At 50.1% G+C, this 24457-nt stretch overlaps 1 long non-coding RNA gene and 1 pseudogene across 1 annotated transcript in view; both read right to left on the bottom strand.

The window, feature by feature from the left end:
• Positions 1 to 2118: 2118 nt before the first annotated feature.
• The window catches only part of LOC144164789 (uncharacterized), a 28383-nt gene continuing 6044 nt past the window's right edge, over positions 2119 to 24457 (bottom strand). The window contains exon 2 of the long non-coding RNA XR_013321249.1: positions 2119 to 2607. This is a non-coding gene — a long non-coding RNA (uncharacterized LOC144164789). The remainder of the gene's footprint in view (positions 2608 to 24457) is intronic.
• LOC144165314 (uncharacterized) lies at positions 7750 to 9422 on the bottom strand (annotated as a pseudogene).

Below are 24457 nucleotides of genomic sequence, written 5' to 3'. Positions count from 1 at the left end.
CTTCGGTCGTTACTGGTGGGATGTCTATCTCCTCTGAACTACTGTCTCGTTCGGCATGATCCTGTATGTCCCGGCTACTGTATAGGTCCCTATAGAACTCCTCGGCCACTGTGACTATTTTATCCCTATTTGTGATGACATTGCCTTGCTTATCCTTAAGTGCATACATCTGATTTTTCCCCACGCCAAGACGTCTCTTCACTGCTTTCAGGCTACCTCCGTTCTTTACAGCGTATTCGATCCTCTCCATATTATGCTTCCGTATGTCAGCTGTCTTACGCTTATTGATTAACTTCGAGAGCTCGGCTAGTTCTATTCTGTCAGCTGCGGTAGAGATTCTCATGGTTTGCCGTTTCCTGATTAGGTCTTTCGTCTCCTGTGAAAGCTTACCAGTATCCTGTCTAGCCATAGTGCCCCCTACTTCTACTGCACACTCCGTTATAATGCGTGTAAGGTTGTCGCTGGCTTCCTGTGTCGTAAGCTCGGTTTCCTCGTTAAGGGCGGAATATCGGTTCTGCAGCGCGATCCTGAATTCTTCTACTTTATGTCTTACTGTTAGCTCATTTATCGGCTTCTTTCGTACTAGCTTGTTGCGGTCCCTCCTCAAATCTAGCCTAATTCGAGATCTTACCATGCGGTGGTCACTACACCTTACCCTTCCGAGCACTTCCACATTCTGCACGACGCCAGGGTTATCGCATAATATGAAGTCTATTTCATTTTTGTGCTGCCCATTCGGGCTCCTCCAGGTCCACTTCCGACTCTCCCGTTTACAGAAGAAGGTATTCATTATGCGTAGGTTATTCCGTTCTGCAAACTCAACTAGTAGGTCCCCCCTGCTATTTCTGCAGCCCAGACCATAGTTCCCAACTGCCTTGTCTCCAGCCTGATTCTTGCCTACTTTAGCATTGAAGTCCCCCATAACTACGGTATACTGGGTTTTTACTTTAGCCATTGCCGATTCCACATCTTCATAGAAGCGTTCCACTACTTGGTCGTCGTGGCTGGATGTGGGGGCGTAGCCCTGCACCACCTTGAGCTTTAGGTGGTGGAGGGCAAAGCTCAAGCTTGAGCTTGAGCTTTGACGAAACTTTAGGGAGTTCCAATTGCCGTCTCGTCAGCACGGAACGCTAGAAAAAAATATATCTGAAGCAACACGGTTGTCTGAACTATCACAGAAACAATCAGGGCACAAAATGCAATTTTCGGGCCAAAGGTTAAGCTGATTCCATGTAGTTTACGGTAAACGGTGCAGATCCACGTTTGACAAACAGCCGTTCCAACCACGCGGCGATTTGCGAACGTCCGAGGCACTTCGAAATGCATAGCGGTGGGCAACACCTGACAATTAAAGGTTGAATTTATAACTTTTACAGCGGCGGTCGATCACAGGGTGAACTGTGTAGATCTAGATACACGCTCGAGAAACAGCCGGTTGTATACGCGGCGATTGGCGAACGGTTGAGGCACTTCGAAATCTACAGCAGCGGGCGACGCCTGAGAACGCGTAATCACGCATAGAGGCACGGTTGAAGCACTTCACGTAAGAGCATGAGGAGCGGATACGGTAGCGCACACTGTGTATCCAAACCACGACCGGCTGTCGTGACCCAAACCACGACCGGCTCCAAACTAGAGTGAACTAGAATACTTATCCAAACACTTGCCGCTTCACGTAAGTGCATAAGCGGCGGGCAACACCTGTTCATTGAGAACGCGAAATCTAACACAGGCACGGTTGAAGCACTCGTAACTTCGTTAGAATATGAATGATTAGGCATTCAATCCACAGCGCGGCCGTCGCAGAAAGCGAAATACAACATGCCGATTGAAACACTTCCCGTAACATGAGCACAGGCTAGCGCAGAGGGCACGCCTCCGGCAGGTCCCAGAGCGCAGGGAGTGTGCACAACCGCGGAAAAGCCAAGCGCCCTTCGCCTTTACCACTCGCACTCCTCCTTTTCTCCCTTTCGTGTGTGAGCGTCCGGGCAATTTATTTCACGCCGCCGGGTGAGCTAGTGCGAGGATAGAGAAAACTGGCAGATGATACAGCTGAAATCAAGCAATTTCACATTTTATACATTGTGGATTCAACGCCCTTTATTATAATTAGCTGATTTCGATCGGAGCTATATTTAAAGACATGTCTCTGAACTCAGCAAACTTTCTTTTGTCCCCTTATGGAGGCCAATAAACGGAGATTGCACTTTTTCCGAAATACAAATTTGAACATTAAACAGCACAATGAATAACGCAAATTTCTCCGATGGCGGTGCACTGAACCTTTTTCTTAACGTATACTGGAATGCCACCGGCCCACTTTCCTGCTGTACATAAGTGTTCACATGAGTACCCAGTAAAAATCGCAATCAAAATCGCAATGGAAGTAAATGGAGGTGGTGCAGACGGGTCACCGGAGAAGCACGCTTATCGACTACCGTCTAAGTCCACACATCAGTGCATCTGTACAACGAGTGCCCTCCGCTGGTCGAGCAGGGTGCGCATGCGCGTGAGCAGGGGATAGGCGGCGCCCCCGCAGCTCGCGCTCATGTCGTCCGCTTCCATGCTGAACACGACCAAGGCGTGCACGTGCAGGCTCCTGTTGGCCTGCGAATAACGGCACCACTGTCAAGCACAAAACCCGCAACACAGACACGCGTTACTCCGAATTTTCAGCGTTATATTTGATAGCTCACCCCCACCGGTTCCTTGTACAGTCAAACCCGGTTATAGCGAACTGTAATATGAACCGAGATTAGTTCGATATATCAAATAGTTCGATATAGCCGAACCCGTCTATAACAAACTTTTTTGTTACGTGTTCGCAATACGCGGGATCCCCCTACCAATTCCTATGCAGAGAAACAAACGCATAAATTATGGTATTACCTTACACAAAACAATCCTTTTATTGCTTGCACTAAAGCTACTTTCCGCCTTAACTGCCTATTTCACAAAAGAGCGGTGATTTTTGTTTTCACTTTCGTTTTGGCGGAGACGTCGTTTGCTTCATTTCAAGTCCGTGTCCTTCAATATCGAAGTAATATTGGCAGAGCACATCGACTGGCGAAAGCGCTTCATTAACCTTCATTAAAGCACCGAAGAGACTAAGGATGTCCCATTGGACATTTTCAGTCTATTCAGTGGTTTCAGCAGCACCAGCTGCCATGACATCAGTGGCGCTGTCTTTGCGTGAGGGGCTCACAGTGACGGCAAAGTCGACGTTGACACTCAGGAAATCCTCAAAGGACATTCCTTTAGGCACAACATCTGGAAGGTTGGCGAGCTCTTCGCGCAGTTCGCCGATGATGCCGTCTTGGTCCGGACTCGCTGACTGGATGTGCTCCGTCGTGAATCCCGTGCGTCGGAAACAGTTACGGAAGGTGTCTGGCGTCACGTCGCTCTATGCGAGGCTCAACATCTAAATCGTGGCCAATCAGCATCTCAATCGCCGCTCCGAGACTATGCATTTCGGTGGCAATTGCAGGCGCGCCGAGTTCGATATAACCGATGTCAACTTCGTTATAAGGAATACGCTTCGCATGCATTTTCGTAACTGATCTACTCTTGTTCGATATATAGCATAATTCGCTCTATCCGGGTTCCTTATAATCGGGTTTGACTTTAATATTCCACATGCATGCGGAATCTTGCTGGCGTGTCCAACCGGGCATAACTGGCGAAACCAGTTTTTTTGTATAGATGATTGCGCTCTATGGAAAAGTTTGATTTAGGTTATACGGTGAAAACAGCGGTTAAACGAGAACGGAGAAAGAAGTACACAGACACGAGCGCTGTGTGTACCTGTTTTCGTGTCCTCGTCTAAGCGCTGTTCTCACCGTGTAATGAAGAACCAACTAGCCGAAAACCAAACCTTAGTTCTATTTATGTACCCAGAGGGAAACAGGACTTATCCGGAGGTGACCGATTTCGGGAGACCGCACGACGGGCACGCACCTGCACAACTCTGGACAAGGCAACGCCATTCGTGGGGTAGCAGTTTTTATGCACGACACGTCGAAACCTTCAAAGACAGGAACACTTGAAACAGGACACAAACGAAAGAGTTTGTTCTTTTGTTTGTGTCCCGTTTTTTTGTTTGTGTCTCCTTCTTTTGTTTGTGTCCCGTTTTCAGCGTTGCGCTTTCTGAAGGTTTCGACATGCAAATTCAACAACTAGGCCAAATCTTCATTCTATGCAATACGCGCTGGCAAGAGCCGCGTGCGCTGCCGCATTCGTAGAACAAACGTTTCATACTCGGCTACAACTCAAGAAAAATGCCGATTTTCCGCATCAAAGGACCCCCATCTAGCCAATGGTGTCGCCGTATCAACGTGACGTCGTGGTAGACCGCCTACGCCACGCTTGCCGCGCTCACGGAAGAAATCACGGAGCGTATTCTTCCGCACTTACGGACTTCTACCAAAATGGTCGCCTCCGCTGTTCGCGTCAATATATGTGACGTCAATCCATCGGCGGCGTCGGGATCGGAGAATGATTTTTACTGCCGTTCAGTCGTATTCCTTGTTTGAGTGTTGTGTGCAGTGTTCTTAACATGCCGGATAACGACAATCGCTGCGGCGTGTTTTCGTCTGCTTTGTGGGCTCTCGGCGTTGTACGGAACAGCCGCCGCTGCAGATACAAAGCGGTTGTCATCATCCTGTGCGGGCGTTTGGTATTGAGCGTGAAGTGCTTCTCGTTCTACCGTTTAGTCCCTCTTGTGTCTGTGCTACCCACGTCATAGCACCAGCGACTGGTACAGGGGGCGATAACTCCTTGTTTATTTCTCGTAGGTTACGCCAGTGAGTTGTAAATACTAATGTTCTGCATAGCGCGCGACCTTAACACCATGGAGAGTTATGCACGGGGCGGAATGCAAACAGCGCGAGGTCGCGCGCTACATTTCGTTAGAGCATATGTCGAGCGGTGTGTCCTAAGTTCATGCCGGGAGCAAGCGTATTCGCCCAAATTGCGATCAAGTCGCCAAATATAAGAAGTTGAATTTTCGCGTTTTTCGACTGTGAATGCACCCGAGCTGTAGCTTAGCTGCGTGATGTGATTTAATGTGCTACCTTTTTTATTTTCATTCCCGGTTGCGCATAAATTCTATTGCTAAATGTGTTAATTGCAACTGGTACATTTTCGTCGCCTGTTTTTTGTTGGAGGGCTTTAAGTTGTTGTTTCAGACAAAAAGCTTTTGTGAATTAAACGCGAATAGGGATGTGATTTGAGTTTGCATTGTCTATGATAATAAATTGTGGCAACACGAGGCAATGAAAACGCCCAGCCACAGAACAACACATATAGTTAGAACACGTCAGCAGCTGACGGACCAGCGGCAGTTATGCCTGGCCGAACGACCGGAGTTCCTGGGAGCACTGACCGCTTGCGACACAAGGCTCGCGCAGTGAGCCCCAGAGTGGTGCTTCGTCGTCTTCGTCTTCGTTGATGCTGCTACAGGAGGACCCCCTTTAGAGGCGGAGCCGTGGGGTAAGCCGGAAGAATACTTTTGGAGGTCGTCGTGTGGGTTTTGTTGTCTGGTGCGACTGGGGTGGCTGGGGAGGGTGATCCGTAATTAGTATTGTGGATTCGTTTGGTTGTGTAGAGAGCGGCTCCTGAATGAACGCTGGTTTGAGGCGATCAACAGAAATAGTGTCTTGTCTGCCATCCAAATCCACAGTGAAATAAGCACGGTGGATGACGCGGTAGGGTCCGTCATACGGGCGCTGAAGTGGTTTGCGCACGGCGTCACGCTGTTGGCAGCGTGGTGCGGGCGCACGAAGTGAGCCAAAGGAACCTCGTAGTTTGGTCACGTAGTCAGGGCACGGCACGGTGATGATCAGGGCACGGTGATGATTCCGAATCAGTGAAAAACTCTCCCGGCAGGCGTAGCGACGCACCAAAGACCATTTCTGCGGGCGTGCAGTGCAGATCCTGCTTCAAAGTAGCCTGAAGACTCAGCAGAACCAACGGAAGGGAGGTGGACCAATTGGTAACGTCCGGCTGTGCCCTGAGTGCAGTCGTGAGGGAGCGGTGAAAACGCTCAACAAGCCCGTTGGCAATGGGGTGGTACGCTGTGGTCCGAATGCGGGAAGTGCCAAGAAGGGTCAGAAGGTTATTGAAGAGTGCCGACTCGAACTGGCGACCTTGGTCGGTGGTGGTAGTTCATGGGACACCATAGCGGGAAACCGAGCCGGCAACGAAGGTGTTGGCGATGGTTTCACAATGGATGTCGGGAAGAGGGAACGCCTCGGGCCAACGCGTGAACCATCCACGCAAGTTAGTAGGTATGTGTTGCCTTTTGAAGGAGGGCAGGGCCCCAAAATGTCTACGTGCACCTTGTCGAAACGCTCAGTTGGTGCCGTAAACAAGCCGAGAGGGACCTTGGTGGGCCGGTTAACCTTTGACTGCTGGCATACGAGAGAGCAGCGCGTCCACTCGCGTACGTCCTTGTTGATGCCCGGCCAAACGAAACGCTGCGTCAGCAGATGTTGCGTGGCTCGTATTCCAGGCTGCGATAGTCTATGGAAGGCATCGAAAACAATGCGTCGGAAATTCGCCGGGACGGGTGGACGCGGGGTGTGCGTGGAAACATCGCAAAGCACCGGGACAGCACATGATGGGATGGGTATTTCACAAAGGTGCAGCGCGCCAGGTTTTTTTCGAAGGGCTATTATTTCGGCGTCATCTTGCTGCGCGGATGCGAGTGCGGTGAAGTCGATGTCATCCCGGTTGTGGGAACTGGAGAGTGCGGCGACACGTGAAAATGCATCCGCGGCAGCGTTGTCCTGCCCTTGCACGTGTCGTATGTCCGTTGTGAATTCTGCGACGAAAGACAGATGGCGGGTTTCACGAGGTGAAAATTTGGTGGAGTTTGACTGGATGGCGAAGGTCAGAGGTTTGTGGTCCGTCTGGATATGGAACTCTCTACCCTCCAAGAAGTGCCTGAAGTGACGTACAGCCATGTGCATTGCAAAGAGTTCTCTTCCGAAAGTGCTGTAGCGTGACTCCGCGGGTGAAAACTCGCGGGAAAAGAAAGCAAGGGGTTTCCATGCATTGTCCACAAACTGTTGCAGGACAGCTCCGACTGCTGCGTCAGATGCATCGGTCATTAGGCAAATCGGAACTCCCGGTCTCGGATGAACGAGAAGGGTTGCCTGGGTTAGCTTGGTCTTAACATTTTTGAAAGCGGTTAGTGCTTCTGGAGACCAAGTGAGTGGAGATGCTTTTGGTTTGTTTCCCGTGAGAATGTCTGTCAGTGGCCGGAGGAGGGCGTCGCAGTTCGCGATGAAACGGGGGTAAAAATTTAGGATGCCAAGAAACTCGCGGAGTTCGCGTATGGAAGATGGCTGCGGAAAGTCTTGGTTGGCCTGTACTTTTGAAGCCAATGGGCAAATGCCATTATTGTCTACACGGGGGCCGATGAAGTCCAGCTCGTGAGCACCGAACTCGCACTTGGCTCTATTGACGATAAGGCCTTATTCGGCAAGGCGACTGAAGAATTGGTGAAGGAGCTGGATGTGTTGGTCTGCGCAGCTACTGAACACAAGCAAGTCATCGATGTAAGCCAAGCAGAAAGGTAATCCTCGGGTCATGGTGTCAATGAACCGTTGGAAAGTTTGTGCAGCATTGCGAAGGCCGAAAGGCATGCGCACGTACTCAAAAAGTCCGAACGGCGTGATGATTGCCGTCTTCGGAATATCTGCCGGCTCCACAGGAATCTCATGGTAGGCCTTAACAAGGTCGATCTTAGAGAAAACCGTTGCCCCATGCAGTGGTGCTGAGAAGTCTGCAATGCGCGGAAGGGGGTAACGATCAGGAACAGTGGCGTTGTTGAGCAACCGGTAGTCTCCGCAGGGACGCCAGTGTCCAGGTGACGGCTTCGGAACCATGTGCAGCGGGGATGCGTAAGGGCTTGACGACGTCGAAATATTCCAAGCTCAAGCGTGTGTTTGAACTCGTCACGTGCGATCTTGTAGCTATCAGGCAGTACGCGTCGAGCTCGAGCGTGAATGGGTGGGCCAGTAGTGACAACGTGATGAGTGACGTCATGTCGGACGGGGAGGAGGAAGTTAGCAGGTCGCAGAATAGACGGGAATTCCCCAAGAACCTCGTCATAGACCGACTTCGACGAGGTGCTTGCGACCGCCAAGAGCGGTTCCTTCGATGCCATACGAAGCACAAAGAGGTGCGTTGTAGCATCAATGAGACGCTTGCGGTGCATGTCAACTAACAAGTGGTAGTGACGCAGAAAGTGTGGTAGGGCACATCAGCGATAAGAAAAATCCATCAAAATGTTCTCCGGAGGCCAATGTTGAGTGACAGCGATTGCTCTCCGTAGGCTGAAATGGGAGTCTTGTTGGCGGCTTGTAAGCTGCTTGTGGTTTGCCTGCGCTTGCGAAACACGGCTGAGAACGGTATGACGCTGACCTCAGCGCCTGTGTCGACGAGGAAACCCAGTACGATGGTTTTGTCCGTCAGAAAATACATACGGCTTACTTTGCAACTGACACCCCTCGCCGCCTCCAGTGGTGCGCCGGGGAGTTTCCCTGAAAAGTGCGAGGGGTTGTACACTTCCGCGCTGCTTTTCCAAAGTTGCGATGATACCAGCATACGCCTTGCCTTGAAGGCGACGGCCAACGGCGACCCGAGAAGGACCGGCCGCGCGAGGGAGAGTGTTGGCGCTGGGTTGAGAGAGCGGCGATCTGATCTGATAGCTTGGTGATCTCCCCACGGTATTCCTCACGCAGGCTCTGCATCACAGGTGGAGACGGCGTTGTGGGTGCTGCTTTAGTGGGCCCGGAACGTTTCGGCAGTGATAAGTCGAACACGGGATGTTCGACAGTAGTGCAAACATCCATGATGGAGCCGGCAAGTTGGGCCAGCTGGGAAATGGATAAACCTCTCGCGGTCGCCAGCACCATGCGGACGGAGGTGGGCAGGTGTTGAAGAAAAAGCTCTCGAAGCAAAGCTTGATCGAACGTGGCTTCCTTTTCTCCAAGGAGCTGTTGAAGGCGACGCAGTAGCTGTGAGGGTTTGCGATCACCGAGTTCTTCAGATTGTAGAAGCTGCAACCGTCGCTGTTCCGACATTGTCGTCCGCTGGATGAGTTCACTCGTCAGGGTGTCAAAAGGGGCGGTCGCCGACGGTGAAACAATCAGGTCGCGAAGCTCGGTTTCGATCTCGGGAGGCAGCGCAGACACGAGGTGATTGAATTTCTGGCTCTGCGACGTGATGCGAGCAACGGCGAACCGGCTGTTTACCTGGGCGAGCCAGAGCTGTGGGTCCTAAGGCCAGTACCGGGAAAGCTTCAGCGAAAGTGCAGCCACGTCACCCTTAGCGGCGGAGGATGTCCGACGGCTGTCATCTGCAGCGGTGGCTCCGAGCTGGGCATCCCAAGCGGTTTGATTGTCGGCTGCCATGTCCGATGTCCGTGGTCACCAATTCTGTGGCAACACGAGGAAATGAAAACGCCGAGCCACAGAACAGCACATATATTTAGAACACGTCAGCAGCTGACGGGCCAGCGGCAGCTATGCCTGGCCATACGCCCGGCGTTACATGACATGAGAGATGTGCTTTATTGATCTATGTGCTTTATGTGCTTTATTGTGCTTTATTATTTAAGAGATGTGCTTTATTGATCTATATAGGCACTGCGCGCCTTGTGTTCATGTCACTTATGTAAGAAGCTGCTGCTGCAATGGCCTTGAGCGTGAAGCGCTTCTCGTTCTACCGTTTAGTCCCTCCTGTGTCTGTGCTACCCACGTACCAATGACTACCCACGTACCCTGTACCAGTGACTGGTACAGGGGGCGATAACTCCTTGTTTATTTCTCGTAGATTACGCCATTCAGTTGTAAAAATTCTAAATAGAGCATTCAAGGTGGAAAACACATCAGAACTTCACCCATTTTCACTGTTACATCACTAGTGGCTGCTGGAGCGAGAAGTGCGTTGGTCCAGAAGCGCTTAACTTCGTGCATTCCAAGTCGTATAGTAAGCTGCGGTTCGCCGCAATGCTGTTCACAACGCTTTGTGTACACATAAATTATGAGTGTAAATCACAATGACAGCACATCAATTGATGCCAAATTCATAACACAGGCAATGAAGTATGTTTTAAGGGTTACTTAGTGATCTGTACCCTAAAAGGTTATCTGCACTGGTTGATGTATGCCATGTTGGTTGAGTGGATGCATGGAAACGCACATATAGTACACATCGCTGCGCTGAAACTGGTGAATGCATATCATAATTTTCTTGTTATGCAAGAGCGAGAATCGGATCATATGTTCAGAAAAAATTGTCATTATCTTGCTTAAGATGAACTATATGAAATTATTCCTACACATGAGAGGATCGATTGAAACCAGCATTGTTTCCCCTTCCCAAGCATTTGGGAATTATTTGTATTAACGTCGTGCTTCTACATTTGCTCCAGTGGATTAGACAACAGATAAAACCTATTTCTCCTAATTCCTGCGGAAGACAGCAGATAGCCAGACAGAAGCTAAACAGAATATAATTATAAATAAAACACCTAAGCAACTTTTCTTATCCTCGCTGCTGTATCATAAGTCAGATTTGGCTAAGATAGCTAAACAGACGCACTGCTGAGCAAATGAAGCAAATGAATATGCCGAGCCAATGAATATGTAGGGCAAATGAAGTGAGCAAGCAGATTTATATGTTCTTAACGCTTTATAAGGAGACAACTTGGTTCAGCCAGACATACTGGCACACAATGTTCAGTTACATGCTTTCACATAGGCATTTAATTTGTAACTTTGTTTCTGCATCACATGCGTGTATAAGTGTCCACACAATGTAAAAAACTTGCGATGAAAACTGATCACCATTTACATAGTGTTAAACAAGGAGCCTTAGCGCCACACCGCAGAAGGGATTCAGCATAAAGTGAATTTGTGAACTCGCTTGACTAGGCTTGCACACACCTCATGCTATACATGCGAATAGTTATCCTCCCCGTGCTGCCAAAACTCGCACAGTGCAAGTGTGGTCTTGCCTCCAGAAAATAGTTTGGAACAGTCCGGGTTTTCTCCAACTCGAGAGGTACAATTTCCTTATACATCTTCCACACAGTGCCCTGTCAAGACTGCACTCATTCGGCTTAATTCCTGCACCACACTTGCAACAAATTAGATCACAAACCAAGCACTGCAACAACCTTTTCTGATTCTCATAGCTACATATCAAGGCAATCAACCCTGAGTCACCACCACAAAACACACCGCTCGGTTCACTTCAGCAAATGAGATCATAAATCGATTGTTCGAAATAACCTGCCACCCTCATTGTTATACTGGAAGATCACTGTTGAGTCTACGACACAGCCCACAACATTGAGTAATGGCAAATGAAATCACAAACCAAACACAATGGCTTCTTCTGATTGTCATAGGTACATATCAAAGCAATCAACCACGGGCAAATTACGCACCACACACAGGCTGCTCAGTTAACTGCAGAAAGAAGTCTTAGTAAAGCAAAGCACACAAACAGCATGACTGGTCTTATCTGAAGGAGTTGCTTGCTCCTGCAGCTATGGAAACACAGATACGTAAGCTAAATGGCGCATTTCACGCTAACTGAAAGGGGCAGAGGCGGCACTGGCGAATAGCTGGCAACCTTGCACATCTTCAAAGGACTCGACACCAGATTGGTCAATGTCAGAGCCCATGTCACCTTCACCCAGACGTATTATAATAGGTTGAGCACGCGCACTTGCTCCACCATCTCCCCTGAACGTCGCTCCAATGTTGATGACATGCTGAACAGCATTTGCCCAGTGTTGAGCTGTTACCTTGGCAGCTTCTTCCCTCAGGAGCACCTCTACATCTGCCAGCTTAAATTTGGCATTTCTGGCTGCAACACCTTGTTTCATCTGTGCCCATACGAGCTCAATGGGATTGAGCTCACAACGGTAGGGTGGGAAGCCTGAGCACAATTGGAGTGGGCATTGGATCGCAGCAGTGATCCAATGCCCTGCTGCGATCCAATGCAGTGATCCAATGCAGGGGTTGTCAGCCGGCGGCTGACAACCCCGTTTGTCTTTTTGTTCAGCTGGCTGCAATCCTTGGAACGTGCCCTGCTTCCTGCGCGGATCGACTGCGACTGGCTCCTGAGACCGATGCGTGTCCTTTTTTGACTCGTAACCTTGCGCCGATCATGGTGGGCCACCTTGCGCAACACTGGAACCCTACTACGCAGAAGCCAGTGTGACATCGTCATCAAGGCAGACGGACCGTATCAGACCGTATCACCAGCTGGCCCCGGAACCCTTCGCATAGAGAAAGAAATACTAGTAAGTGTGGACACTCTTATAGAGCCCAGCGGCCGAATGACTGTAGTGTAGTGTAGCGCGCCGAGCGAGTAGCCAAAGTACTAACCGTACTTTCGTTCACTTTCGTACGTTCACTTTCGGTTTCGGTTTCGCGGACACCGATTTTGACGGGTAGTTTGAATGGCTGGAAAGCGCTGCTCACGGCGACGGGCATCGGTACGGTATTCGGACGCTTTCATGCATTAATTAGTGTTTATTTGAATATATCATTGGCTAAGTGCCCGCATGCTTTTAAAAGAAAAGAAACATTTCGTTTTTTGAAATGTAAAATTGTAATTTACAGTACCATTCACTGTTGGTTAAGAATTCTGCCGTGTGTTCACATCTTGTCAAGCCATATAAAAGAGACACGTCATAAATGAAGAAATATGTATTGCATGGCACTAAACGGAACAACAAGTTCAGATTGGCATCATTCTTTGCAACACACATGTAATAATAAACAGTGGGTAATACACCACAACAGAGACAATACAGAGTAGTGAGAGGAAAATACGTTTCTAGGAATGAAAAAAAAAATGCACAAGTAAAGGTAGCACAACAACACAAAGGATTTATTCTCCACGGTAATTGAAAACGCAGAAAACCGAGAAGAGTCAGCCATCCACAGTTTTACTTGTATCTATGACACCCTCAGACATAGGCGTAGAGTTTTCATTTTTCCCGGGGGGCGGGGGCTCGGCCCCCGTACTTGCAACCCGTAATGATGACGATGAAATGTACCCATTATTATCATGTACACATATATAAATACATAAATACGCCTACATACATACACGCATACATACATACATACACGCATACATACATACACACACACATACATACATACATACATACATGCATACATACACATATACATACACACACATACATACATACATACATACATACATACATACATACATACATACATACATACATACATACATACATACATACATACATCTAGTGCGTTTATAGTGCGCCGCGCTTGTCCTCCTATGGTTAGGATTCGAAGGAAGAAACGTGAAGTATGAAAGTAAGCCGCCCGCATCTGTGCCTATTCAACGGTGCAGTAAGCCTTTAGCCCCAATAAAATGTTAAGTGAAAACGTAGAGGCGACTCTAACGAGATGTAACTGGTATTATGGCCCTCGTAAGGGCACTTGGGGGAGTGTGGGGGGCAAAAATCAGCACTGCCGGGGGGGGGGGGGCTCTGCCCCCCCCGGGAAACACTGGAGGGGGCTCGGGCCCCCGAGCCCCCCCGTAGTCTCCGCCTATGCCCTCAGACTCTGTGCGCTGTTGCAGTAATACAAAAATATCGACCATAACAAAATCTAGACACTGGGATACTTTCAACTGTGTAGGACCACAACCTCCGCAGATACGTTTTTTTAGTCTGGCAAGACATAACACAGCATTATCGCCTTCAGAGACAGACCCTACCCTCGCCTTACCCTGACCTTTCCAGAGAACAACAAACTACGCTAGGGCTCGTACAATGCGGCTCCTTCGCACACCCGATCGCTACGACGCTCAAGGTAAATTTTGCTCAGACGTAGGAACACTCCGCCACATAATCGGGGTGTGCGGCGTTAGCCCTGAGTACCATCCTCTCTTCCCGGCCAGTCCCTCTCTGCATACCAAGCTTCAGCTGGTGGACAGAGCACAGGCGGCGCGGACTGAATATGGGCTCCAGTGAAGGAACCACTCCCCTGCGCCGCCCTCTGGGCCGTTCAGAAATCTGAATAAAAGTATTTCCCCTCCTCCTCCTCCTGCTCCTCCACCTCCTCCCCCGTCTCTGCCGCCGATCTCGTCCCCTACGTCGGCAGCGGCAGAGACCGACAAGTGAAATCGTGTTATATAGCGGGTTTGAGATCGTATAAATTTTATTTAAAAAGAGTTTCCAGTCATGTGCTACACCAATACAACTCAACCAACCACCGTTCATGGATCATGCATTGATTTAACCTGAAGGAAAACAAGCGCATAAAACCAGGACAGAAAAAAACGAATAACGACGAGACAGATGCGCTACTAACAACTGATTTATTCCAAGGAAAGACAGGGATATAAGTAGCTTGTCTACAAACACACAAACATACACAAAAATAATAAGAAAAAGATACTATAAAAAATAGCCACTGATGACGACAACAATCACACCTCTTTGTCACATGTTGTCTAGGATCCGGTACTCATTCGGAAACAGTAATAGCGACGCTTCAGTGATCCAGCCTGTGCTGCTTTTCTATATAAAATACGCTTCGCGCAGTACTCGCGCCACGCGTTGTCACGACTCTTTCCTGTAATGATTGCTTCAGACAGCCGCGGAAGGCATCCTTTTCCGCACTCGCGGCGGTGATGAGGCAAATGTGACCCGGTGCCATTCTTCGTGGAAAGATCATGTTCCCTGAGGCGGTCATTTACGCATCGGCCGGTTTGTCCGATGTACACCTTACCGCATGTGAGCGGAATTTGGTAAATGACGTCACGTATTGCGCACCGTGCTTCTTTTCGCAACAACTTTTCTTCTCCCCGTTGATGCGCTTACACAGGCTCGCCAACTTGCACGGTGCCGAGAACATAATAGCCACATCATATTTTTTGGCCACACGCCTTATGTTATGGGCATCTTTGTGCATATAAGGCACTGCTTCATGTAGATTTTTCTTTTCCCTGGTCACCGGACAATTCGAGTGCCGGTGCGTCATTTTCTTGAGTAGCGACTCAGACACAACTGACGGCGAGGATAACCCGCGTCCTCAAGTCGTGACACCTGGCCATCGAAACTGGCCTGCATGCGATGAACGCATGCGATGAGTCGAATCTTTTGAGGAATTTTAAGTCGGCCCTCATGTGCAGGAAATGGTAGCCACCGCTGTTCGAAGTGAACACGCTTCGCTCCAAGCGCGCCTGGATGAGTACGAGGATCGGTCTCGCCGTGAGAACTTGATTTTCTACGGAATTGAAGACTGAGCGCCAGAAACATGGGCCGTTCAACGTGCACTGAAGTTGGGGGAACGTTCTTGTATTTGGGGATGCTCCATGATCTAATTCCATTTGGAATATCACAATGTTTGCTACTCGGAACATCCTGCAGTTATTTTAGCACGTGGAATCCAGTGAAGTGAAGGGAAAGAGACTTCATTGATCGCCGGCAACAGACGTAATATCTCTACTTCGCGCGGACGTAGCCACTCGTCTACCCTGGTGGCAATATTCAAGTAAGCAACACTTTCGCTACTCACTACTGGGTTGGACACCCTCGTCCCCGAAGGGAGGGCGTCGGCCCGCAGCTGTCTCTCCGGCGGTGCCGTTCGAGAACCGTTAGGACCTGCTGGACGGCTGATAGTTGAAGGAATCCAGAAATTTTATGTCAGGCAGATTTAATCAACCGGTCCTTTGGGGATGGTGGTGGATCTGTCCGGAACCTCCCACATGAACGCAGTATTCTTAGACAGAGTGGCGCCAAATCTCTCACCTGCTGAAATGCTTTCTGCTAAGAATGCGAAATAAGCACACGAATGCGCCTTTCACGTTGAAGTGTAACGTGGGGCAAATACTTTGGGCTGTGACGCTTTTGTCCATTGCAAAGCTGTTGATAAAACCGGAGTGTTTATGGTATAGTTTTCCGCCCTTAGGTGAGTTGTTTAAGGGGAAACGACGGGCTGTGCTTGAAGAAAAGGCACAATCAATGGGTAACTGCTGCCTGAAGACACAACTGCGCTTCGAAGAAAGATTCCCCGTGGCTGTCGAACGCGAGCTCACTTGGGCGCATGAGCTGCGAGGGGTCCTAGCCGGACTTTTCTCCGTTCCGTCTGATTTACGAGGTACACTTTCTGGCCAATACTGGCTTAGGTCAGGAGGATACGTTGACGGAGTAGAACGAGCTCCTCAGCTCTTCACAACGCAGATGAATACCATGGATAGTACAGGGAAGTGCAATACTTCTGTAGAAATTACTGAACTATTCGGTTCTGCAGAAGCGGATGACTTGTGAAGCTGCAGGAATAACACCATTCACTAACTATGCGCTATATACCGATTATCAACATTCGACAGCACGCAAGATTCTTTGGAACTGATTCCCTTAATGCGAGGCTCCCAGATGCCCTTAAGGATTACCCGGCCGCGACAGATGACGGGTGTCACGACTAGACTACTTGTAAAGTGCTGAGATCCCCATTCCTAAGTTCCGTTTCTTGTACCTCCTTCGTGCTACGCGTACTGCATCGTGCTGGCCGGCGGTGCACGTGTGACCGGCGGCTGACAGTGGACGTGTTCGTGGAATCGCCTTAAAACTTTGGTGTCTCAGATCTGCATGTGGTTTCCCGCAGAAGGCGTCTTTGAGCTTGAGCGGCATATACGCGGCTATGCCGGGTTCATTTTTTGTTTTCTATCTTTTTATTCCGTTAGCAATAGATATGGCACGTGGGCAGAATTTTTCCCTGTTAGTCCCTAGACACGGCACGTCAGAAGGACATAGAACGAAAGACTTTGCGCGCACCGGGGTGACGTCGGTGAGCTTGGCTGCGGTGCCGCTACGCACGGGTTTCTGGCGGCTCGGCTGAGGTTGCGAGTTCGAGGTAGTGGCGGCTTGGACACGGTTTGGGCGTCTCGGCATGTTTGGTAGGACGCGCGGATTTTTCTCGCAAACGGCGTGAAACAAACGCCCCGTTGCGGGCTTCTGAAGCGAGAACAGTGCCTGCAGAGCATCGACTAAAAAAATTCAAAACGGGCATATATAACACAAAAAAAGCATAGTTAGGCGCCAAAAATTCCGTATAGTCAAAATAGGCACGAAAAAGCTCATATAGTCAAAATAAGCACTATAGGCACAATAAACTATTGCTTAAAATGCTCCCCTTCCCTTAGTTCGCGCTTATGTGTTAAGTAGGGTTGATACGGACTGAAGGAAAAAAATAGGCATTTTGCCTGAAGTTCCGGTCTCTAGTTATAAACAAGGGTGATGCCTTGTCTTCGTTAGTGGGCAGGCATACGCAAGTTGATCCGAAATTTAAACATTCCGTCGTGCCCAGGCATCTATGGGATTTCTTCTACTAAATTTTTGGAAAACTGACGTTTATTCCTCAATTTTACTGTCGAGACTTTTCGAGCAGTCATTAGAAAAGGAAGCAGTCCTCCCAGAGGACTGGAAGCTAGGAAAGGTGGTCCCCTTGTTTAAATCAGGAAACGCTCATAGTCCCGGGAATTATCGCCCCTTTTCACTAACCAGTGTACCATGCAAACTTCTCGAACATGTCATGTACACTCACGTCGTAAGTTTTCTTGAAAGTAACGCTTTCTTTAGTATTCACCAACACGGGTTTAGGAAATCATATTCATGTGAGACACAGCTTCTGTCCTTCACTAACGATGTATTCTCTGCCGCTGATCGTTCACGCACTGTTGATTGTATTGTCATAGATTTCTGAAAAGCCTTCGATACCGTCTGCCACAAGTTAGTTCTTCGGAAATTAAACATCCTTAACATCGATGCTATCGTCTTAAAGTGGATTGAATGTATTTTGTCTGACCGCACCCAGTTTGTAACTGCTAACGACCACTGTTCCTCGACTAGCCCTGTAACGTCCGGCGTTCCGGAAGGTTCTTGGTCCCTTACTGTTTCTTATTTACATCAACTACTTACCTAATGCCATTGCATCATATATCAAACTATTAGCCGATGGCTGTGTAATTTACCGAGAAATCCGGACTAACGCTGGTCATCTTGCCCTTCAGACAGACCTGGATCACATTTCATCACGGTGCGACGCATGGTTAATGAAGCTAAAACTTACTAAATGCAAGGCTATGCGAATTTCCCGGTGTATTTCTCATAATGTACCACGCGACTGCACACTTAACCAAAGCAATCTCGATCAGGTTTCGTCCTACAAGTACCTTGGCGTGTATATTTCTAACAATCTCTCTTGGAACACACATGTCGACTACATTACAAATAACGCGAATCGCACTTTAGGTTATCTGCGCAGAAACTTTTCTTTGGCTCCAAATAACCTTGCACTTCTGCTTTATCAAACATTAGTCATACCTAAACTCGAGTACGCGTCATCAGTATGGGATCGTCTTAAAACTGCCTAGCTGACAGCATCGAGACGGTTCAAAATCGCTCTGCCCGTTTTATCGTGTCAAACTTCCATCATACGTCCACTGTTACCTCCATGAAAGCCAATCTTCACTCACCCGCTCCCTCACTGCGGGGTAAAATCTCTCGCCTTTGCCTGTTCCATAAGCTTTTTCATTGTATCCAGTCTCTTAGTAACATTCTTTTCCACCGCCCATCGTACGTTTCCTCACGCAACAACCATCAGTTTAAAGTGGGCGGTCCCAGCGCCCGCACGAATTTGTACTTTGAATCATTCATCCTGATAACTGCAATTGAGTGGAACCACCTTCCAGCCCCCATCGCTGCTAACACTGACGTGACATTGTTTAAAAACTCCCTCTGTAACCATTTCGCGTGAATTCGCCATTTCAGTTACGCTGCGTTTCCTCTTGCTAGTTTTTTTTTGTGTGTGCGTCATTCAAAAACGCAGTCACGTTGAACATTGTTGTTGCACCTAATACGCCTCTGTTCCATATCACGCAGTCTTTCTTTTTTATGGTTTTCAGACTGCCATTGTGTGCATATAATTTTTATCTGCTGTGTTTCTTGTTTTCTGTACGATGTATAGCCGCTCCTCTCTGTAATGCTTCGGCCTTGAGAATAAATAAATAAATAAATAAATTGTAGGGGGGTTTATTAAGAGAGCCAAGGAACCGAGAGGATCAAGCACGGAGGCCGAAGAAGCTCGAGCAGCCGAAGAAGCGCGGGCGAAGCCAGAACTGAACTCGATCGCACTGGGCATGCTGCGTGCATGATGCGTGGGGATTGTCCGTGGGGATTGTCCTGGTTCAGCTTCGATTCCGGCTTGAGCTTGAGCTCAATCCCGTGACTTTGACCTCTATGCTTCATTACAAAATAAATAAATACATCCTGCCCTTTCATCTCTATCGTCACTACGATACTTGATGTACCGTGTCTTCACAAAGGCCACAAGACTGAGGAGCTCCTTTTTAAGCATTTTTGAATCCCAGGCAAGTCCTTTGGACGTCAGCCAGTACTGAAGGACCTGTTTGCGCGAAGAAGTCGCAGGTACTGCTTCTTGCAGCCGCGAGTGGTACAAGGCATTGTCCATAACAATTACACTACCTTGTTGCGGTTGCGGCAGAACAGCCCCAAACCGCCTTTCAAAGAGGGTGCCGTCCATCTCCTCGTGGTAGTCGCTGGTCTTCGTACCCCGAAAGATATCCAGGCAACCTCCGATGAAGCCGTCCTCGCTGCCGATGTGCGTTACAATCAGGCGCTGTACTTTTCCTGGCGGCTGCTTCAAACCTGTCGTCAGACAACGCATGAAGGCGTCGTGGTGGGAAGCAACCGTCGTGTCCGTCCAAACATTCGATAGCGTGTGTCCCGCATTCACCGAGGTTTCATCAAAGTGGAATATTTTTAGATCTTCTATCCTGTACCTGGCGATGTCGTAGAGGTACTTCTGCTGCCACGCGACAATGTCGTCCCACTCGATCAGCAGCGAGTTCCGTCTTCTCATACATGAACACGATGTCATTCAGCAGGCTGCGCACAGTCCATGGCTTGAGAGGAGCAACATCGCCGCTAGCGTGGACATCCGCAGGAATTGCCTTCACTGTCAGGATCTCATTGCGGGGAAAAAAGCGATGCACGGATGACCGCAATGCGCACTTCGTGAAGTCCTCATACACTTCTGTGCATCGCCTCTTTCCAGCGCTCGGCGGGCGCTTCCGGGAGGGCGTGGCAACATTTCCATTGTTATTTATAATCTCCTTTTTCACGTCCAACACCAAGCTCACGCTGACTCCAAGAAGATCGCTCACTGTCGCGGCCGTTTCTTCAACGCTGCCAACGCTGCCCTCTGGGTGAAGATGCCGCAAGTCAACGTACGCGTTCCGGATCATCTCCCGTACGCAGCTGCGGATGGCACGGCCGCTTTTGTTTTTATTGTACCATCGGCATGACGTGGATGGCAACGCACCACAATCATCAGTCGAGAACGATAAAGCACATTCAGATGCGGCTTCTTCGGGCTCCATGGCGGGAGATTGGGCCGGCAGTGCATAAAATCAGAAGCAAGCGGTTGAGGGAAAACCCGGAACAGCGGAAATTCGCCATCAGCAATATAGTTAAAACTCACTACTCCAGCTGACGAATAAGTTCTTTCACGCGTCACATTATAACGGGGAAATAAAATTTACACCATCATCCCGCGAGGGGAACGATGGGGTAGATGCAACGCATCGGGGGTTGCCGTTGCATTTCCGTTATGTTAGCGATGTCAGCGTGTGAATTGCTGTTGTTGTGTATCCTATTTACGCAGCATGTTCACCCCCGATGCCTCGCATCTACCCCATGGTTCCCCTCGCGGGAAGATGGTGTGAATTTTTAACCGAGCGCAAGCTGCGCGCTAAGGCACAGCTGGCACGGCGACGGGAGCGAGCGCAGCCGAGCGCAAGCTGCGCGCTGACCGCGCTTACGCACAGATGGCGCGGCGGTGAGAGCGGCGGAGCGCGCAGCTGCCGCGGCGAGGAGAATGGGGGAGGGATGAGGACTATGCCGCGACAACGACGCATGACAATGTGATTTGATTGATTGATTGTGGGGTTTAACGCGCCGACGCAACGCAGGCGATGAGGCGCGCCGTAGTGGAGGGCTCCGGATTAATTTTGACCACCTGGGGATCTTTAACGTGCGCCGAAATCTCGTACACACGGGCGTTTTTGCTTTTCGCCTCCATCAGAAAAGCGGCCGCCGCGGCCGGGAATCGAACCCGCGACCTCGTGCTCAGCGTGACAATGTGAGTTAAAGAGATGCGTTGCATCTAAAGGATTTTAGCTAATCTTTTTATATCCGCTCAAAAGGAAGGCGTCCTGAAGAACTACTTTTCGGCAGGGACGCAATCAGAAAAGCTTGGCGCCGAGCGCTGCCTCAAGCTACAAGGCGGTCGGCCACGACGTCACGTTGATAGAGCGACACAATTGGCTGGTAGGGTGGCCTTTGACTGGGCGACGCCGCTGTTTTCTTGACTTGTATCCGAGTGTAGTTATGACCAGCGTTGACGCTATGCAGTCTCCATTTCACCTGGGAAGGGAGGGCGCACTGAGATAGGTACAAGTCGTGCCAGCTAGTTGACAACTGGCCGTCATGAACTAACCTTCCTAACCCGCCCGTCGTAAAGTGCGGCGCTGTCTGGCCGGCACAGGACAGTCACCATTGGGCTCTGAGCGGAGGAAGCATCCGCTTCCTCCGTCGCTGATGACACCAACCGAAACAAGTTGCGCCGCGCAAATGTGCTGTGCGTACACCGGCTGACGCACCGCCTGAACAAAGTGTGGGAAAAGACGGCGCTCACGTACCGGACACCACACCTGGCAAGCTGATGGGGACGTGCGGAAAATTGGCTCCAATCCACGTTGTGATGGTGGTTGGAAAGCAAAGCATTAAACGACACCCAAAACAATCGCCCATGCGACGTCACTTGAATTCACACACGTGGCTCTACAATGAGTGAAACCAGAGATTCTGCCAGCCGTTACCTGGAATTCGCGGGGGCGGCATCCCGAACGCAGCAGCAGCGTTGACCAACGCCGGGCTAGAGCGGCGGACGACGCCGCTGTAGCACGGTCGTGAGTCAGGAGAAAGAAAGCGGAGGGGAGCGTATTTTGAAGGGTGAGACAGTGGAACCTAGCCATCCTTATGTGCTAGTTTGGGGTTACACCACCGCACTACACAAGCACAGACACCGAAGCAATTCGGTATGTGAGCTTAGTGGTTCCCATTTATACGGATTTAAACTAGTTTGTTCAGTAAGTTTGAGAATTCCGAGAAAGCTCAAGGAAGTTTTATAATTCCTATTTATCAGAACCTGTTACTACTTTCGCCTTTTGTAATACGTCTTAAAACACAACCGAATTGGTAATCACCAATTTAGAAAATGGAGTCCCATTCATGGCAAGCAGTTCGCAAAAGGTAGCCTTTCTCTAGCGCAACATGTCTGTATGGGGTTCGTACATTTTGTTTTGCCGCCCTGCAAACCAATCCTTAACGTATGTTTGCAGTACAACTTAATTCCGTCGGGTGCAGGTTACCGTGGAGGTGCTGTCGAACAAGTTAGTCAAGCCGTGCGACAGCACCGCGCAATGGGCGCGAAGCTGCACCAAAGCAGGCGGAAAACAACCGCCGCTGAAGCAGACGACAAAGGCGTACCGCCGACGCCGACACCGGCGAGAAGGCACTCCCGCGCGGGGAACGCTGGGTAAATTCGCGGCGCCATCTCTAGTGTGCTCCGTGAGTGAAACCCTACCCCCCCTGTCCCTCTCCCCGCCGCCACCTCCGACGCGATGAGTTCGTTGTCCAGCACGTCACGAAAGAACCGTTAGCTGGTAGAGCAAAAAGCCTTGCTTTGAAACCGCGCCTGTAAAGAGGAGGTCATCTACCACACCCTGGTGTCTTGTGGCAAATGCTACTAGGACAGACTGAGGGAAGCACCGAACAGCGGTGTCGTCGCTTGCGGCGGTGGCCACCTGGCCGACCATTGCAAGCGGTGTCTTGGATATGCGCCCCTGTGTCTGATGACGCACGTGTGTCAGGATGTGGGAGCGACTACACCAGTCAGTAGACTAATGAGGCTTACCATATGTACACGAAAGCAGGCAACTATGTGAGCACGCCTTCCATAACTCTCCGAGAAAAGGAGCTGTAGGGAAGGGGCCGTGGACTCGGTGATGCGCTGTGGCCTCCTACATTTATTCAGGTGCGTAGGGGCCGGCCGGAACTGAGAGAGCGGCGTAGACATGCGACCGCCCCTTGAGCGCAGTCGAGTTCTAACTCCTATGGCGCGCGGAACTGCTGACCTGGCCTGGCACTGCTGATGATCATTGTGGGAGGATGCGGATAATGATAGTGGCGTCAAGTGAGGATGGTGTTGCCGCCACTACAGAGCCACAAGGGCGCATGGAGATACATAGCTTGGTTGGCGTGCTGTGGTGGGCAAGTGTGACGACAAAAAAGTGCTCTTTTGTGTTATCTTTCCAGTTTTCACTTGCACGAAGTTAAATTTTAGTTGAAGTTGTTAGTAATAAAGAGAAGTAAGCGCGCCACAAACGCAGCCAGCGGGAGCTCGCTCCACGGGCGTGTTTCACGCGGCGGTCGGTTCGCTGGCATTTCGATAGCGGGACGCCTTGTCGTTACTGTCGCCACACAATTTCCTGGTGCCGACACTCCCAACCGTCCGGTCACGCCGACTCGCGCCATGGAGCCGCTTAGTCTCCTCCTGGGACTTCTGCGCACCACTGCCACGAAGAAGGTGACGGCACTCGACGCTCCGCTGTAGAACAAGGCGGCACCCACTGTTGACTTGCAGACACATTTGAACATTATTCTTGACAAGCCACAAGCCTTGCGCAAGCTCGACAACCAGATTCAGGCTAGTTTTACGGACAAATTTGACGCTCACGTTCTAACCACCATAGAGCCCCACAAGCGCATCTGCGCCCTTCGAGCGCGTGTGCGGTCCATCACGAGCCCGGTCCCTCCTGCGGGCGCCGTTGCAGCCGACTCCAGCGACCCTTCTGGGAGCGCATTATCGCAGCCTCGACCACGCGTCTATCAAGCAACGCAGGAAGCCCACTTCACCGCACCCCGGAAGCTCCAAATACCGACGTTCTCAGGCGATTGACGCGACTGGCAACGGTTCTGGGACCAGTACGACGCGAACTCAAACCCAGCCTTGGACGCGTCGAGAAGTTTTGCTCACGTACCTGACTGGTCCCGCCAGAAAACTTACACCATCTTCCCGTGGGGAACCCTGATGAGGATGCGAAGCATCGTGGCGGTTCCGTGTGGTTCCATTGTGTTGCGGTTATGTTGAGTGATCTGGTTTTTACTAGCGCCAGAGGGAATTCCGCGTCCGGGTCCACACCGGTGGCAAAGGCACGCAAGTGCTGTTGTGTTACGGTGAGTAGGCGGTGGTTCTCGAGGCGCCGAAACTCGTCCATCATGTTCTTGTCG

The sequence above is a fragment of the Haemaphysalis longicornis genome, unplaced genomic scaffold, assembly GCF_048455015.1.
Source record: "Haemaphysalis longicornis isolate Haplotype H1 unplaced genomic scaffold, Haemaphysalis longicornis Haplotype H1 scaffold_14, whole genome shotgun sequence".
In the NCBI taxonomy this organism is placed as follows: Eukaryota; Metazoa; Arthropoda; class Arachnida; order Ixodida; family Ixodidae; genus Haemaphysalis; species Haemaphysalis longicornis.
This window is presented reverse-complemented; position numbering and strand designations above follow the sequence as displayed.